The following is a 16,655-nucleotide window of genomic DNA, read 5'->3' as shown; positions in this document are numbered from 1 at the left end:
ATCAGACAGCATAACTTTTTAATCCCAGTGCCCAACTATTTGTCTTTTTGGAAGTTTAGAAATGAAAGCTTGAGTAGTTAGAACAGGATCTTTTCTGCAAATTTAAGAAAATTACAATATGGAAAATTATCCACATTTTTGAGAGAAACAATGTGTATATGGTATATTGGCAGAAAGCAAGAAGCAGAAGGAAATGAAGATGCCAAGCAACGTAATCAGGTCTTTAGAGCTGAGTGTTTTTCTTAGACTTGTGCATTAGTTTGCTAATGCTGCCGTAACAAACTGCCACATACCAGTGGCTTAAACAATAGAAATTAATCTTCTAGCAATTCTGGAGAGTAGAACTCTGAGATCAAGTTGTTGGTATGGTTGGTTTCTTCTAAGACCTCTTCTCTTGTCTCGCAGATGGCCATCTTCTGGTGTCTTCACGTGATGAGTCTGTATGTTTTTTCTCCTAATCTCCTCTTTTTATAAGAACATTGGTCATGTCAGATTAGTGCTCACCCTAAAGAAATGAAGGCTGGGACTTCCTATTCCATCATCAAATTTGTAATTTACATCTAAGCCCTGTAATTTTGGGTGCATCCTATAAATTTATGGGTGCATCCCATAAATTTTGAATTTTTCATTTTTTTTCATTGTTTTTCATTGTTTTTCATTTTTCCTACATTGAAAATATATACTTTTCATTGTTCTTTTTGTTTTTGTTTTTGGATTCCTTTCTAAGTTTGCTATTTAATATTCACATATTTTGGAGTTGATTTCATCATTGATTTCTAAGTTAGTCATTTTATTTTTTTTATTTTTATTTTTTTAAAAATTTTATTTATTTATTTGACAGAGATAGAGACAGCCAGCGAGAGAGGGAACACAAGCAGGGGGAGTGGGAGAGGAAGAAGCAGGCTCATAGCGGAAGAGCCTGATGTGGGGCTCGATCCCATAACGCCGGGATCACGCCCTGAGCTGAAGGCAGAGGCTTAACTGCTGTGCCACCCAGGCGCCCCTAGTTAGTCCTTTTATGATTAAAGAACATACCTCTTTAAGATTTTAAGAAGTCAATATATTTGAATGTATTAAATTGTGGCCAATAAATTAGCTGACTTTGGTGAGTATTCCATGTGCATTTGAATACAGTATGAAATCTGCTGTTATTAGGTGGAGAGCTCTAGAAATGTGAACTTTAAGTTGGTTAATAGTATTAATCAAGTCCTGTTTCCATAAAGACTTTTGTCTACATTTTCTGTGAATTGCATTTCTATCCATTTAACAATCCTTGGCTTTAATCAGAGTGCCCAGAATATTTAACATTAATATAATTACCAATATGATTTTCAAATTTTCAATTTTGCTGTTTAATTTTTAATTGTTTAATCTGTTTCTGTTTTTTCCCCTGTTTTTCTATATTCTTTTGAGTATTACGATTGCATTTTATAACCATTATTTTTTTATTAGCTCTACTTTTTAAAATTATTTTTCTATAATTTACATCATACTTATTTACTTTATTAGTTAATCTTTTAAATAATATTTTACTTTAGTTATAGTGTAAAAATCCTGCAAGTGTATACCTTAATTTTCTCATTTCCATTCTTTGTACAATTCTTTTTTTTTTTAAGATTTTATTTATTTATTTGACAGAGATAGAGACAGCCAGCGAAAGAGGGAACACAAGCAGGGGGAGTGGGAGAGGAAGAAGCAGGCTCATAGCGGAGGAGCCTGATGTGGGGCTCGATCCCATAACGCCGGGATCACGCCCTGAGCCGAAGGCAGATGCTTAACCACTGTGCCACCCAGGCGCCCCTCTTTGTACAATTCTTATCATGCAATTTCCACGTATATATTTACACTCAAGGTACATTATTACATTTGCATTAAAAATGAGAAAAATATTTTATATTACTCATGTTTTTGCCATTTTCATCACTCTTTTTTCCTTTGTATAGACCTAAATTTCCATCTTTTCATCTATTATAATTTTTAATCTCTTTGAAAATCTTCTTTGAAGATTGGAGGTTTTCATAATCTGGAGTACATGACTTAGTTTTTTTTTTATTTTAGTTTCCATAATCTGGAATAAATTCTTCTTTATGAAAAATGCATTGTTATAAGATTAAACATGATAATTTATATAAATTACATTGTGGATAATAGGTGCTCAGTAAAAGATAGTTCCTTAAACAGTGTATTCATAAAGGCAACAACACTCTCCTTAAAGAAGGGAACTAGCTATAATATTATTTAGTTTCTCCTTACATGATTTCGTCCACCTCCTTGTCCTCCACTGTGCATCCTCATCCTTCTTTTCTCAATCATTTATGATTTTCAAATTGAAGGCTCACACCTAATCCTTCCTGATTTTTCCAACTGAGTTATTATGTAGAAGTTATTTTTATGAACTCAGTGAATGGGAGGGAACTTCTGATCCTTCATCATGTTTTTGAAAAGTAATGTACGTGCTGGTAAGAACTTGTTGATTGTATATGGCATTGCTTTGAAACATCACATATTCAACATTTTTCATCTAAAAAAAAATAATAAACCAGAACAGTGTGTCACACTTATCCCTTATTCAATCAACTAATCAGTGCTCTTCTCTTCTCCTGGATACTTAAATTCTCTTTTCAGGAGATTTAGTTTGAAAACAAACTTTAGTGTTATATTAAGAAAAGAAGGTTTTTGGGACTGGAGGAGATTATGCTAAGTGAAATTAGTCAAACAGAGAAAGACAATTATCATATGGTTTCACTTGTTTATGGAACATAAGAAATAGCAGGAAGATCAATAGGAGAAGGAAGGGAAGAATGAAGGGGGGTGGTAAACAGAAGGCGGAATGAACCATGAGAGACTATGGACTCTGGGAAACAAACTGAGGGCTTCAGAAGGGAGGGGGTGGGGACTGGGATAGGCCGGTGATGGGTATTAAGGAGGGCATGTATTGCATGGTACACTGGGTGTTATATGCAAATAATGAATAATGGAACACTACATCAAACACTAAGGATATACTGTATAGTGACTAACATAACATAATAAAAAATTATTAAAAAAAAAAGAAAAGGTTTTCAAACTGACTTTGCAGCATACTGAGGAATTGAATTACATAGAAAAGCTGCATGAAACATTACACATTCATCTAAATATAGATACCTTTTTAAATTAGAGACATACCTTCGTACTTGAATATGCTGGAGCACTTCAAGTGGAACAATAGTTTAGAAGAAAACCAATTTTTGGCTTCCCAAAATAGATTTATGGCACAGGCTCAAAGTTAACATTTTACAGAAGTCCAATTTTAACACTTGCTTATTTTATTTTAAAAAATGGTAATCTTCAAGATATTAATTCATTGCATTCTATCTTAGATGTTTATATAAAGATTAAGTGGAAGGGATGCCTGAGAAATCCACACCTGATAACTGGAGTATAATTTGTTTAATTTGGTAAGCAAGGCTTCTTTTGGTCTATAGTTCTTATGTTGTTTTAACTCACAAAATATGCCTAATAAATATGACTATTATACATATTTTTAGAAGTTCAATAATGTTCATGCCACTGATCATTTCTTGAATATATTTTTAAAAATATTGGTATATTTTTTGATGATTGGTATACTTTAAAAATCATCATTCTAATTCATGAAATATTGAGTTCTTTGTATTTTTACATAATATATACCATTTAAGGAAAAAGTGGAGCAAAGTGATTTTGGTAAACAGAGACTAGATCAATAATTCATGAACATCTGCATAGAGTGATAGCTAAACTATTTACATGTCATGAAAACATTGAGGTGAAACCATAATAAGAAATTATGTTGATTGTACCATATTACAAGATTATATCAAGGTAAAAATGCTTTAACCTGCCTTTATTTGAAGTTTACACTTAATTGATAATCTAAAAGTTATTTCTTCCCAGCATCTGGTATTTTATTTGAAATAAATATAAGGTATATCACATAAGATTTGTCAAGACAATTGTGGCATCATAACCGGGTAAGAATAAATTATTCAAGGGTAATCATTTATGTATAAGGACCTTACACAACATATACACATACGTAGAATAATTAAACATAGTTATTTTAACCAAAGACTATAATTTAGATTACTATAACTCAGCATGATAGCTTTGTCTACTATTACTCTTTGACCCTTGGTACATTGCTCTCCATGTTTCATTTTCCTCAACTGTAACATGTAGATAATATCTACCAGGTGAGATTGTTTTCTGGATTAAGTGAGGAAATGTATCTAAATTGCCTGGCACAAGGAGTAATACACTTACATTAGTTTCTGATTAACAAGGAAGACAAATTAAAACAAACAAACAAAACTTTAGATGTTCAATATATTACATGAATAAATGCTTAGCAATTTTTTTCTTTTATTAGCAAATAAATTATGAATGAAAATAACACTAATTGCTAATATTAGGGCTAATTCTTTATTGTTAATGGTTTTAATAGGGTGCATTTTGATTTATGACAGTGGTATGATATGACCGCCAAAATTGTCATCATGCTATATGACTTGTCTTCTAAAAGCCAATAGGTATACATTCTGTAAATGGCATAGTTGTTTTAATTTTCTTTCACAATATCAAAACTTGAGAAATCTTGTCTTTCAAACTCAATTATATTAAATATTTGTAAACATTGTATTTGGGATTAACTTTGAAAACAGTGGTATGAAGAAGGGTGTTACTGAGATGTCCTATAGCTTTACTTCTGAAACTACACATACCCAGCCCGCCTTGAGCACCAGAGAAGAGAAAACCTGGTTTTGTGTTACCCTCCTGATCACTTCTTACATTATTCATGCCAAGCAGAATTTGAAGTAGAAGTTATTCTGAATGGTTTCTGTTATTTTATGAAAGTCAGCTCTACATTTTCAGGCACAACTCTTTTAATCTAGTTGGATCTTTTTTTTGGAAAATCTAGGGTCTGATTAGAACAGTATAACTTAAGAGAAAATATCCGACTAAGTACTATTGCTTTCTTCTTCACCTATCTCTAAATAATAAATGACTTAATCAGTCTTCAGAGAGTAATACATAAGTGTAATACTATTTTAAATTGGTTCTCTATTATTAGCTCCCTTATCTTATCCTCTACTTGTTAGTAGAATTTGACCAATGGGGAAGTATTTTAACAATATTTTCATGAAAGAATCAATCCTATCTTTATTTTCAGCCATTCTCTCCTTTATGTATTATATGTATAATATATATTATAAAATATATATTATATTATATATATTTGTATGGTTAATCATATAATAAATATTTATTAATATATTAATATTCTCTATATATAATTTATATTTCCTGTGGGTGCTTTCAGTTTACAAATTGGAAAATTTTTGTGGACAAGTTTTGCCCAACTGCACCATCGCAAGTGTAATTCTTAAAAATCTACATGAAGGCAATCCTGCTTCCATCTTAGAGAAACTTGTCCCAAATCCTTGCAGATTCTTATTATTTCTAGGGACTAGTTGACTAAATGTGCTTTAACTTTCATTGGCTGGTGGTAACTTGCAACATGTAAGATGAGCAAATTGCAGTTTATCTTTGTAAAAAGGGAGTTAAGCTGAATAACAGTACAAGAGTTTATATATATAATTTTTTTAGACTAGTGAAGTTTCCTAAATGTGTCCTCATAATCATTGCAAGTTCTTCTATGAAATAAAAATTGCATAGTGTTGGCCAGAGATGAGTTCCACAACTCATATGATAGAAATTTCCTCTGGTCCTTAGTCAGTTTTCTGGCAAAATGGATGTTATTTGTTAAAATAACATGTGCTTACAAAGGTTTGGGCTATCAGATATTTGTGCACACTCATATTCCAATATGACTGTGTCAATAGATTTTACTAGAAAATGTCATTATTTTAGTGAGAAATACATGTACTAACTTAACAGGGAAATTATAGATAAAACTGTAAGATTATTAGGTGTTTAATGATATATTTTACCAATATCATTATACTGAGTCAGCATAGAGAATTGCTTGAGCAGATAGCCTAGGTCTTTGGGATTTTCATCAGACCTTTAAATTTTGACAAGTTATTTAATTCTTTGTCCCTATTTTCATTATCTATAAAATGAGTATAGAAATTACACACACTTTAAAGAGTATTTTGAAAATTAAAAGGCCTTATCATATATAAAGCACTTATGATGATACTTTGTACATAGTGTTACAGATTATTTGGGGGGGTATTTTTATTACTACTGTGGGGTCTAAGTTTTTGGATTGTATCATAATAAGATCCTTCCTGTTTACACTCATTCTTAGGAATCAATTTCTATTTATATTTAATTTTTGACATAGCTGTCTTAGAACCTATTATCATTCTTTATTAAACTGATGAACAATAAAGTAATAGGAGTAATAAGACACACTCAGAGACTTTAAAACTTTTTTTCTGACATTTTGTTCCAAAATCTCCTCATTATGTTTAAAAACTATCTCAAATAATCACAGTTTCTGCTCCTACTATATTTAGATGGATTGTTGATAATTAAAAATCAATTTCATCTGCCATGATTATATTGTTAAGGTGGAAAAGATTAAGCTTCTTGAAATCAATTAGACCAAACACATTCAATATAATTTACCAAATTGTCTATAGGCAACTTCATTCCAAAATCTGTCCTTATTCCTAAATCTCATGAGCAAATACTCCTCAAATATTATACCTACATTTATTTGTTTGTTTATTTATTTGTCATATTGTGATCAGAGTGGCTTGTTCTGAATTTTGTTCTATATTTTGCCTTACTCATGTGGACTTGGTTTCTGTGTTGTTCATATTTTTCAACCTCTTTCTACTTGGTTTAATTTGTTTCTACCAGACTAAGCAACATATTTTCTGAAATAAGGTTAGTATTCAAATTGTTGAGATAGATTCCTTTACTCTCACAAATTTTTGTGTGGAAGTAATTAAAAAGGGACTCTCTTAAGCTGCTCATAGTGTAAATTAGTGAGACCTTGAAATCATTTTATTATATTCAGTAAGAAAATATCATATGTATTCGTTACTTTTAACCCAGTAACTCTACATATAGAAATTTATGCCAACAAAATACTTGGAAAGTTAGACAAGAATTTTTGTACACAATTTGTATACCAATATTACCAATGGTAATAGAAAATAAAAATAATTAATGACATACCTTTGTCAGTGATATTTTATTAGGTGAAAAATGATTTAAATAAATTTATATCAATTGTATGTATATTACTATGTTATTTGATTAGGTATGACAAGTGAAACTTAAACATGGTTGGCTATAATTTTGTATGGATATATGAATATATCTATCTTTAAAGAAAGAAGGAAGGAAGTTGGAACAAAACAAGTTTACTTGGCTTTTAACCTAAATAATATAGTAGGAAAATTGCATACTAAGTCAAGGGTCTGTCTTAATATTCTTTCCTATCTTTTCTTAGGTAGATAAAAATGTCTGGGCTGGGAAGGAAGCTAAGATGGTGACATAATAGGAAGACCCTAGGATTGTCTTATCCCTGGAACTCAGCAAGATAACTGTCAAATCATTCTGAATATCCAAGAAACGGACCTGAAGACTAACAGAAAAAGAAAAATAATAATTCCACAACTAGAGACAGAGAAGAGGCCACATCAAGGAAAGTATGAAGTGGTTTGGGGGAGATGTGGTTTGGGGGACAAATGGATCATGGGTGCTGCAGAGGGGAGGGAGCCCTGGTCATGGAGAAAGGTGAGAGAGAGGGGAGCACACAGGGAATTCACAGGGATAACACTGTCAAAGCCCTTGGTATGGAAAACAAGAGGGGCTGATTTTCTTGAGTTTTTGAAACCACAGTGGCTGGACAACTGGAGTTTTACAGGTCAGACTTGGCTGGGATAGAGCTCTGAAGGTACTGTCCTACTCCTGGATAGAAGGCATGCAAACAACCTGGAGGCAGATGGTGTGACCTGAAAAATGCCCAAGGCTCATAGAGAAGAGATTGTTCACTCTTAGAACACATCTATGGGGGCGCCTGGGTGGCACAGCGGTTAAGCGTCTGCCTTCGGCTCAGGGCGTGATCCCGGCGTTATGGGATCGAGCCCCACATCAGGCTCCTCTGCTGTGAGCCTGCTTCTTCCTCTCCCACTCCCCCTGCTTGTGTTCCCTCTCTCGCGGGCTGTCTCTATCTCTGTCAAATAAATAAATAAAATCTTAAAAAAAAAAAAAAAAGAACACATCTATGAGAGGTAGCATTCACAGAAATGCCTTTTGGGGGACAAAAGAGCTGGTGGATGCAATTTCCTTCCCTACCCCTCAGTGTAGATGCAGAACCACCTGCTGAGGGGCTAGCCTGAACACTGGCTGCCTAGCCTCCAAGTCCCATGCCCTGGAACTGTGGCATGACTGCCCTTCTCGGGCAAACCTGCATCAGTCTCAGTGCAGCAAGACCCTCCCCTAGAAGACAATCACAGTTCCCACAGCAGGTCCCTAAAGTTTGGAGTTTTCAAAGTCAGCAGCCTTGGCTGGGATATAGCCCAAAGTGCAAAGCACTACTCCTGACAAGCAAGCAACCTGGAGACAGACAACATGAAAACTGCAGCTTGAAAATGCCTGGAACACAAGCAGGGAGATTATTTACTCTTCTGGGAGTGCTTCCCTGAGAGCAGCAAGCATGGAGAACCCTCTCTGGGGACAAAGGAGCTGAATGGAGTCATTTCCCTTCCCCACCTCTCAGCATAAACCTGTTTCAGTAAATAGCACAGCATCAACACTGGCTGCCTAACCTACTTACGTCAAGTCCCAGCCCCCTGCATTCTGCCACTACTGCCCTTCTCTGCCTGGTGTGCATCAGACCCAGTGCAGTGTGCCCCTCTTTCAGATGATCAGCAGAAATGCCCCCCACACACCACGTCTCCTGACAAGAGAGTTCTGCAAGGCTTCAGTTTTAGTGGAAGCAGCATCCAGTCTCATTTAAGAAGCAGAACAGAGCATACCTACTTAAAACACACCACATGCTGGCCAAGGTCCAAACATTGCCCATTGCAGGCAAGGAGAGCTTCTGCAGATGACTGGCCTGAAGGATAGAGCAGCCAAAATACAGCAGCAGAGTACACACAGCACACACCAGAGATACTCCCTGAAGTGCCAGGTTCTGGACACATAAAGCCATTACTTTCAGGAACAGGAAACACAACAAGGCTTTTCTTTTTTTTTTTTTTTAAAGATTTTATTTATTTATTTGACAGAGATAGAGACAGCCAGCGAGAGAGGGAACACAAGCAGGGGGAGTGGGAGAGGAAGAAGCAGGCTCATAGCGGAGGAGCCTGATGTGGGGCTCGATCCCAGAACGCTGGGATCACGCCCTGAGCCGAAGGCAGATGCTTAACCGCTGTGCCACCCAGGCGCCCCACAACAAGGCTTTTCTAACACACAGAAGAAGTCAGAGACAGACAAAATGCCAACATAGAGGAATTCATATCAAATGAAACAACAAGAAAAGGTCACAGCCACAGATCTAATCAAAACAGATAAATGTAACATGCCTGATGTTACTTTTAAATTTAAATTTAAACAAATTTAAAACAATAATCATAAGGATACTCACTGGGCTTGAGAAAAGAATTAAAAGCTTCAGGGAGGCCCTTACCACAGGGATAAAGGAGTTAAAAAAACAATTAGAAATGAAAAATAAGTGAGGTTTGAAATAGACTGGATGTAATGACCATAAGGATGGAAAAAGCAGAACAAATAAGTGATACAGAAGATAAAATTATGGAAAATAATGAAGCTAAACAAAAGAGAGAAAGATGAATTATGGAACACGAGAATAGACTTAGGGAACTCATTGACTCCATCAAATGTAGTGACATTTGTATCATAGGAGTCCCAGAAGAAGAGAGAGAAAGGGGGCAGAATATTTATTTAAGGAAATGATAGCTTAAAATTTTCCCAATCTGGGGAAGAAAACAGACATCCAGAAGCAGGAGGCAGAGAACTCCCAAAAAGTAAACAAAAACAGGCCAACATCAAGACATATTAAATTTGTAAAATATAGCAATAGAGAAAAAAATACTAAAAACAGCAAACAAAAGAAGTCCCTAATTTACAAAGGAAGACTCATAAGGCTAGTGGCAGATCGCTCAAAAGAAGCTTGGCAAGCCAGAAGGGAGTGGCATGATAATCAACATGGTGAATGGGAAAAATCTGCAGCCAAGAATACTCTATCCAGAAAGACTATCGTTCAGAATAGAAGGAGAGATAAAGAGTTTCCCAAATAGACAAAAATTAAAGCAGTTCACAATGACTAAACCAGTCGTTATATTTGCAAGAAATATAAAGGAGACTTTCTGAGTGGGAAGACCAAAAGCGACAAAGATAAAGGATCAGAGAAATTTTCCAGAAACAATGACAAAACAAGTAATAAAATGGAACTAAATGCATATCTGTCAATACTCTGAATATAAATGGACTAATTGTTCCAATCGAAAGACATAGGATGTCAAAATGGATAAAAACAAAAAACAAAAACAAAAACAAAAAACAAACAAGAACCATCTATATGTTGCCTATAAGAGATCATTTTAGACCCAAAGACATCAGTAGATTGAAAATGAAAGGCTGGAGAAATATTTACCATGCAAGTAAATGTCAAAAGAAAGCTGGGTTAGGAATATTTATACCAAACAAACTAGAATTTATGCTGAAGACTATAACAAGAGATGAATAAGGATACTACATCATAATAAAGGGGTATATCCATCAAGAAGGCCTAACAATTGTAAATATTTGTGCTCCCAACTTGGGAACACCCAAATATATATAACAGTTAATAACAAACATTATAACTCATTGATAGTAATACAATAGTAGAGGATTTTAACACTGCTTACAGAAACGGACAGATGATCTAAACAGAAAATCAACAAAGAAACAATGGCTTTGAATGACACACTGAACCAGATGGACTTAAAAGATATATTCAAAACATTTCATCCTAAAGCAGCAGAATACACATTCTTTTCAAGTGTACATAGGACATTCTCCAGAGAAGATCACATACTAGGTCACAAATCAGGACTCAACAAGTACAAAAAGACTGAGATCATAGCATATTTTCTGGCTACAACACCATGAAACTTGAAATCAACCACACGAAAAAAATTTGGAAAGACCACAAATAAATGGAGGTTAAACAATAGGATACTAAACAGTGATTGGATCAACCAGGGAATCAAGGAAAAATTAAAAAAAAAATACATGGAAACAAATGAAAATGAAAACACAATGGTCCAAAACTTTTGGGATGAAGCAGAAGTTGTCCTAAGAGGAAGATATTTAGCAATACAGGCCTACTTCAAGAAGCAAAAAAAGTCAAGTAAACAACCAAACCTTACATCTAAAGGAGCTAGAAAAAAGAACAACAAACAAAGCCTAAAGCCAGCAGAAAAAAAGAAGATTAGAGTAGAAACAAATGATATAGAAATAAAAGAACAATAGAACAGATCAATGAAACCAGGAGCCAGTTCTTTGAAAAAAAAATATTAAACTGATAAACCCCTAGCCAGACGTATCAAAAATAAAAGAGAAAGGATCCAAATAAATAAAATCACAAATGAGAGAGGAGACATAATAACCAACACCACAGAAATATAATTATAAAAGAACGTTATGAAAAACTGTATTCCAACACATTGGACGATGTGAAAGAAATGGATAAATTCCTAGAAACATATAAACTACCAAAACTGAAACAGGAAAACTTAACAGACCAATAACCAACAAAGAAATTGAATCAGTAATTAAAAGTCTCCCAAAAAACAAGAGTCCATGGCCAGATGGCTTCCCAGGGGAATTCTACCAGGCTTATAAGAAGTTAATACCTATTTTTCTCAAACTATTCCACAAGATAAAAAGAGGAGAAAACTTCTAAACTTATTTTATGAGGTCAGCATTACCCTGATTCCAAAACCAAAAACCACACTTAAAAGGAGAATTACAGGCCAACATCCCTGATGAACATGGATGCAAAAATCCTCAATAAAATACTAAAAATTGAATCCAACAGTACATCAAAAAAAATCATTCATCACAATTAAGTGGGATTTATGCCTGGGTTTCAGGGGTGGTTCAATATTTACTAATCAATCACCGTGATACACCACATTAATAAAAAATGATAAGAACAATAGAATTCTTTCAATAGATGCAGGAAAACATTTGACAAAGTACAATATCCATTCATGATAAAATGAAGTAGGTTTAGAGGGAACATACACCAACATAATAAAGGCCATCTAGGGAAAACCCGCAGCTAATATGATCCTCAATGGCAAAAAACAGACCTTCTTCTCTATGGTCAAGAACAAAGTAGGGATGTCTGCTCTCACCACCCTTATTTAATATAGCACTTCATCAAGGAAGAAGACAAACTTTCACTATTTGCAGGTGACATGAAACTCTTTATAAAAACCCAAAAGACTCCACTGAAAAGTTGCTAGAACTGATATACAAATTCAGTAGTCACAGGATACAAAATCAACAGAAATCTGTTGAATTTCTGTACACTAATAATGAGGCAACAGAAAGAGAAATCAAGGAATCAATCCCATTTACAACTGTACCAAAAATCATAAGGTACCTAGGAATAATCCTATCAAAAGAGGTAAATGACCTTTACTCTGAAAACTGTAAAGCACGGATGAAAGAAATTGAAAATGACACAAAGAAATGGAAAGATATTCCATGATCTTGGAGTGGAAGAACAAATATTAAAATGTTTACATTACTAAAGCAATCTACACATTTAATGCAATGCCTATCAAAATACCAACAGCATTTTTGACAGAAGTAGAACAAACAATCCTAAAATTTCTATGGAACCACATACAAACCCAAACAGCCAAAGCAACCTGAAAAAGAAAAAAGAAAAGAAAAGAAGAGAAGAGAAGAGAAGAGAAAGAAAAGAAAAGAAAAGAAAAGAAAAGAAAAGAAAAGAAAAGAAAAGAAAAGGAAAGAAAAAAGAAAAGAAAAGAAAAGAAAAGAAAAAAGTTGGAGGCATCACAATTCTGGTTTCAAGTTATATTACAGACCTGTAGTGATCAAGACAGTATGGTACTGGCACATAGATCAATAGAACAGTATAGAAAACCCAGAAATGAACCCACAACTCTATGGCCAATTAATCTTTAACAAAGAAGGAAAGAATATGAAATGGAAAAAAGACAGTCTCTTCAACAAATGGTATTGGGAAAATTGTACAGCTACTGGCAGAAGAATGAAACTGGGCCAATTTCTTACACCATAAACAAAAATATATTCAAAATGGATGAAAGATGTAAATGTGATACAGGAAACTATCAAAATCCTTGAGGACAATGCAAGCAGTAACCTCTTTAACATCGACTGTAGCAACTTCTTACTAGATATGTCTCCTGAGGCAAGGGAAACAAAACCAAAAATAAACTATTGGGACTTCATAAAAATAAATAGCTTCTTCTCAGTGAAGGAAACAATCAACAAAATTAAAAGGCAATCTATGGAATGAAAGAAGTTATTGCAAATGACATATCTGATAAAGAGCAAGTTAAAAAATAGGCAGATGAAGAGATATTTTCCCAAGGAGAAATACAGATGACTAACAGACACATGAAAAGATGCTCAATATCACTCATTATTAGGGAATAAAAACGCAAAACTACAATGAGGTATCAACTCACACCAGTCAGAATGGCTAAAATTAACAACACAGGAAATAACAGGTGTTGTGAAGGACATGGAGAAAGGGGAACCCTCTCGCACTGTTGGTGGGAATGCAAATTGAAGCAGCCACTGTGGAAAACAGTATGAAGATTCCTCAAAAAGTTAAAAATAGAACTACCCTATGATTCAGAAATTGCACTATTAGGTATTTATCCAAAAGATGTAGAAATACTGATTTGAAAGGACACATGCACCCAATGTTACAGCAGCATTGTCAGAAATAACCAAAATATGTAAAGAGCCCAAATATCCATTGACCAATGAATGGATAAAGAAGTTGTGGTATCTACGTATGTGTGTGTGTGTGTGTGTACAACATATATATGTATAAATATAACTATATTATATATTATATTAACCTATGATATATAAATGATATAGAATATATAGCATACATAATGGAGTATTACTCAGCCATAAAAAATGAAATCTTGCCATTTGCAATGACATGGATGGAGGTAGAGAGTATTCTGTGAAGTGAAATAAGTTAAAGACAAATACCATATGATTTCATTCATATGTGGAATTTAAGAAACAAAACAGATGAGAAGAGGGGGAGAAAAGAGTGGCAAACCAAGAAACAGACTCTTAACTATAGATAAGAAACTGATGGTTACAGGAGGGGAGGTTGATGGGGGGTGGGTTAAATAGGTGATGGCTATTAACGAGGGCACTTGTGATGAGCACCAGGTATTGTATGTGAGTGATGAATTATTAAATTCTACAACAGAAACTAGTATTGTGTTTTATGTTGACTAACTGGAATTTAAATTCTGGGCTAGAGAAGTTGGACAACAGTAAAATAATTAGAAGCCCAGGTAGATATGGGAATCTGAGATCAGATAAATTCTGTGCTTAGTTTGCAGATAACAACTGGGAAATTTATCAACAATACAGGGATTCTACGATATCCTATATGAGCGTAAGTTAAAATCAGTAAGTTGTAAGTTCTATATAGGGTTTACCCATGTAGTTTCAGCAAGTGAAACTAGTATACCACTCTCCTGTGCAGATGATAGTGCCAGAAATGTGGCACTAATAGTTTCCAGGTTTAGAGTCCTAGCAATTGTAATAATTCACAGATCTTTATGTACCAAAGATGAGAAAGGAAACAAGAATTGTAATAACCTTTCAACTAAGAAAACATTAAATTAACTGAATTTACTAGGAATCATGAAGATTCGATTTTTAACTGTCATTAAAATGTGTATTTAAGATTAAATTTAGACTCAGATAAGAAATAACACTAAATCTTTTAAAACATTTTTTAAAAATTTAATTTCTTAACATACATTGTATTATTGATTTCAGAGGTACAGTCCTATGATTCATCGGTCTTATATAATACCCAGTGCTCATTACATTACATGCCCTCCTTAATGTCCTTCACCCAATTACCTCATTCCTCCCCACTCTCTCCCCCCCAGCAAACCTAAGTTTATATCCTATAGTTAAGAATCTATTATGGTTTATTTCCCTCTCTGGTTTCCTCTTGTTTTATTTTTTCCTCCCTTCCCCTATGATCTTCTGTTTTGTTTCTTAAATTCCACATAACAGTGAGATCATTTGATAATTGTGTTTCTCTGCTTGACTTATTTCACTTAGCATAATACCCTCTAGTTCCATCCATGCCATTGCAAACGGCTAGATTTTATTTTTTTGGTGACTGTGTAATATTGCATTATGTGTGTATACACACACACACACACATTTTATACACACACACACACACACACACACACACACACACACACACCACATCTTCTTTATCAATTCATTTGTCCATGGACATCTGGGCTCTTTCCATAGTTTGGCTATTATGGACATTGCTGCTATAAACATTGGGGTGCAGGTATCCCTTCAGGTCACCACGTTTGAATCTTTGGGGTAAATACCCAGTAGTGCAATTGCTGGATCATAGTGTAACTCTATTTTTAACTTTTGGAGGACCCTCCATACTGTTTTCCAGACTGGCTGCACCAGCTTGTTTTCCCACCAACAGTGTAGGAGGGTTCCCTTTTCTCTGCATCCTCACCAACATTTGTCATTTCCTGACTTGTTAATTTTACCCACTCTGAGTGGTGTGAGGCAATATCTCATTGGAGTTTTGATTTGTATTTCCCTGATGCTGAGTGATGTTGAGCATTTTTTTCATGTGTCTGTTGGCCATTTGGACGTCTTCTTTGGAGAAATGTCTGTTCATGTCTCCTGCCCATTTCTTGACTGGATTATTTGTTTTTTTGGGTGCTAAGTTTGAGAAGTTCTTTGTAGATTCTGGATATTAGACCTTTATCTGATATGTCAGTTCCAAATATCTTCTCCCATTCTGTCACTTGTCTTTTGGTTTTGTCGACTGTTTCTTTTGTTATGCAAAAGCTTTTTATCTTGATGAAGTCCCAGTAGTTCATTTTTGCCTTTGTTTCCCTTGCCTTTGGAGACGTATCTAGCAAGAAGTTGCTGTGGCCAGGGTCACAGAGGTTGCTGCCTGTATTCTCCTCTAAGATTTGATGGATTCCTGTCTCACATTTAGATCTTTCATTCATTTTGAGTCTATTTTGGTGTATGGTGTAAGAATATGATCCAGTTTCATTCTTCATGTGGCTGTCCAATATTCCCAACGCCATTTGTTGAAGAGACTGTCTTTTTTCCATTGGCTATTCTTTCCTGTTTTGGTGAAGTTTAGTTGACCATAGAGTTGAGGGTCCATTTCTGGGTCTTCTATTCTGTCCCATTGATCCATGTGTCTGTTTTTATGCCAGTACAATGCTGTCTTGATGATTACAGCTTTGTAATAGAGTTTGAAGCCCAAGAATTTTGATTCTACCAGTTTTGGTTTTCTTTTTCAACATTCCTTTGGCTATTTGGGGTCTTTTCTGGTTCCATACAAATTTTAGGATTGTTTG

General features: G+C 34.6%; 1 long non-coding RNA gene across 3 annotated transcripts in view; it reads left to right on the top strand.

The window, feature by feature from the left end:
* The window catches only part of LOC123787869 (uncharacterized), a 79,098-nt gene that overhangs the window by 36,321 nt on the left and 26,122 nt on the right, over window positions 1-16,655 (top strand). For all 3 annotated transcript variants that reach the window (XR_015726958.1, XR_015726959.1, XR_015726957.1), the window contains exons 3-4: window positions 3,363-3,440; window positions 7,457-7,655. This is a non-coding gene — a long non-coding RNA (uncharacterized LOC123787869). The remainder of the gene's footprint in view (window positions 1-3,362; window positions 3,441-7,456; window positions 7,656-16,655) is intronic.

This window comes from Ursus americanus, chromosome 16 (assembly GCF_024610735.1).
Source record: "Ursus americanus isolate L20-20 chromosome 16, mUrsAme1.1.p, whole genome shotgun sequence".
NCBI classification, from domain to species: Eukaryota; Metazoa; Chordata; class Mammalia; order Carnivora; family Ursidae; genus Ursus; species Ursus americanus.
Note: the sequence above shows the minus strand (reverse complement) of the source record. Positions and strands in the feature narration are given on the sequence as shown.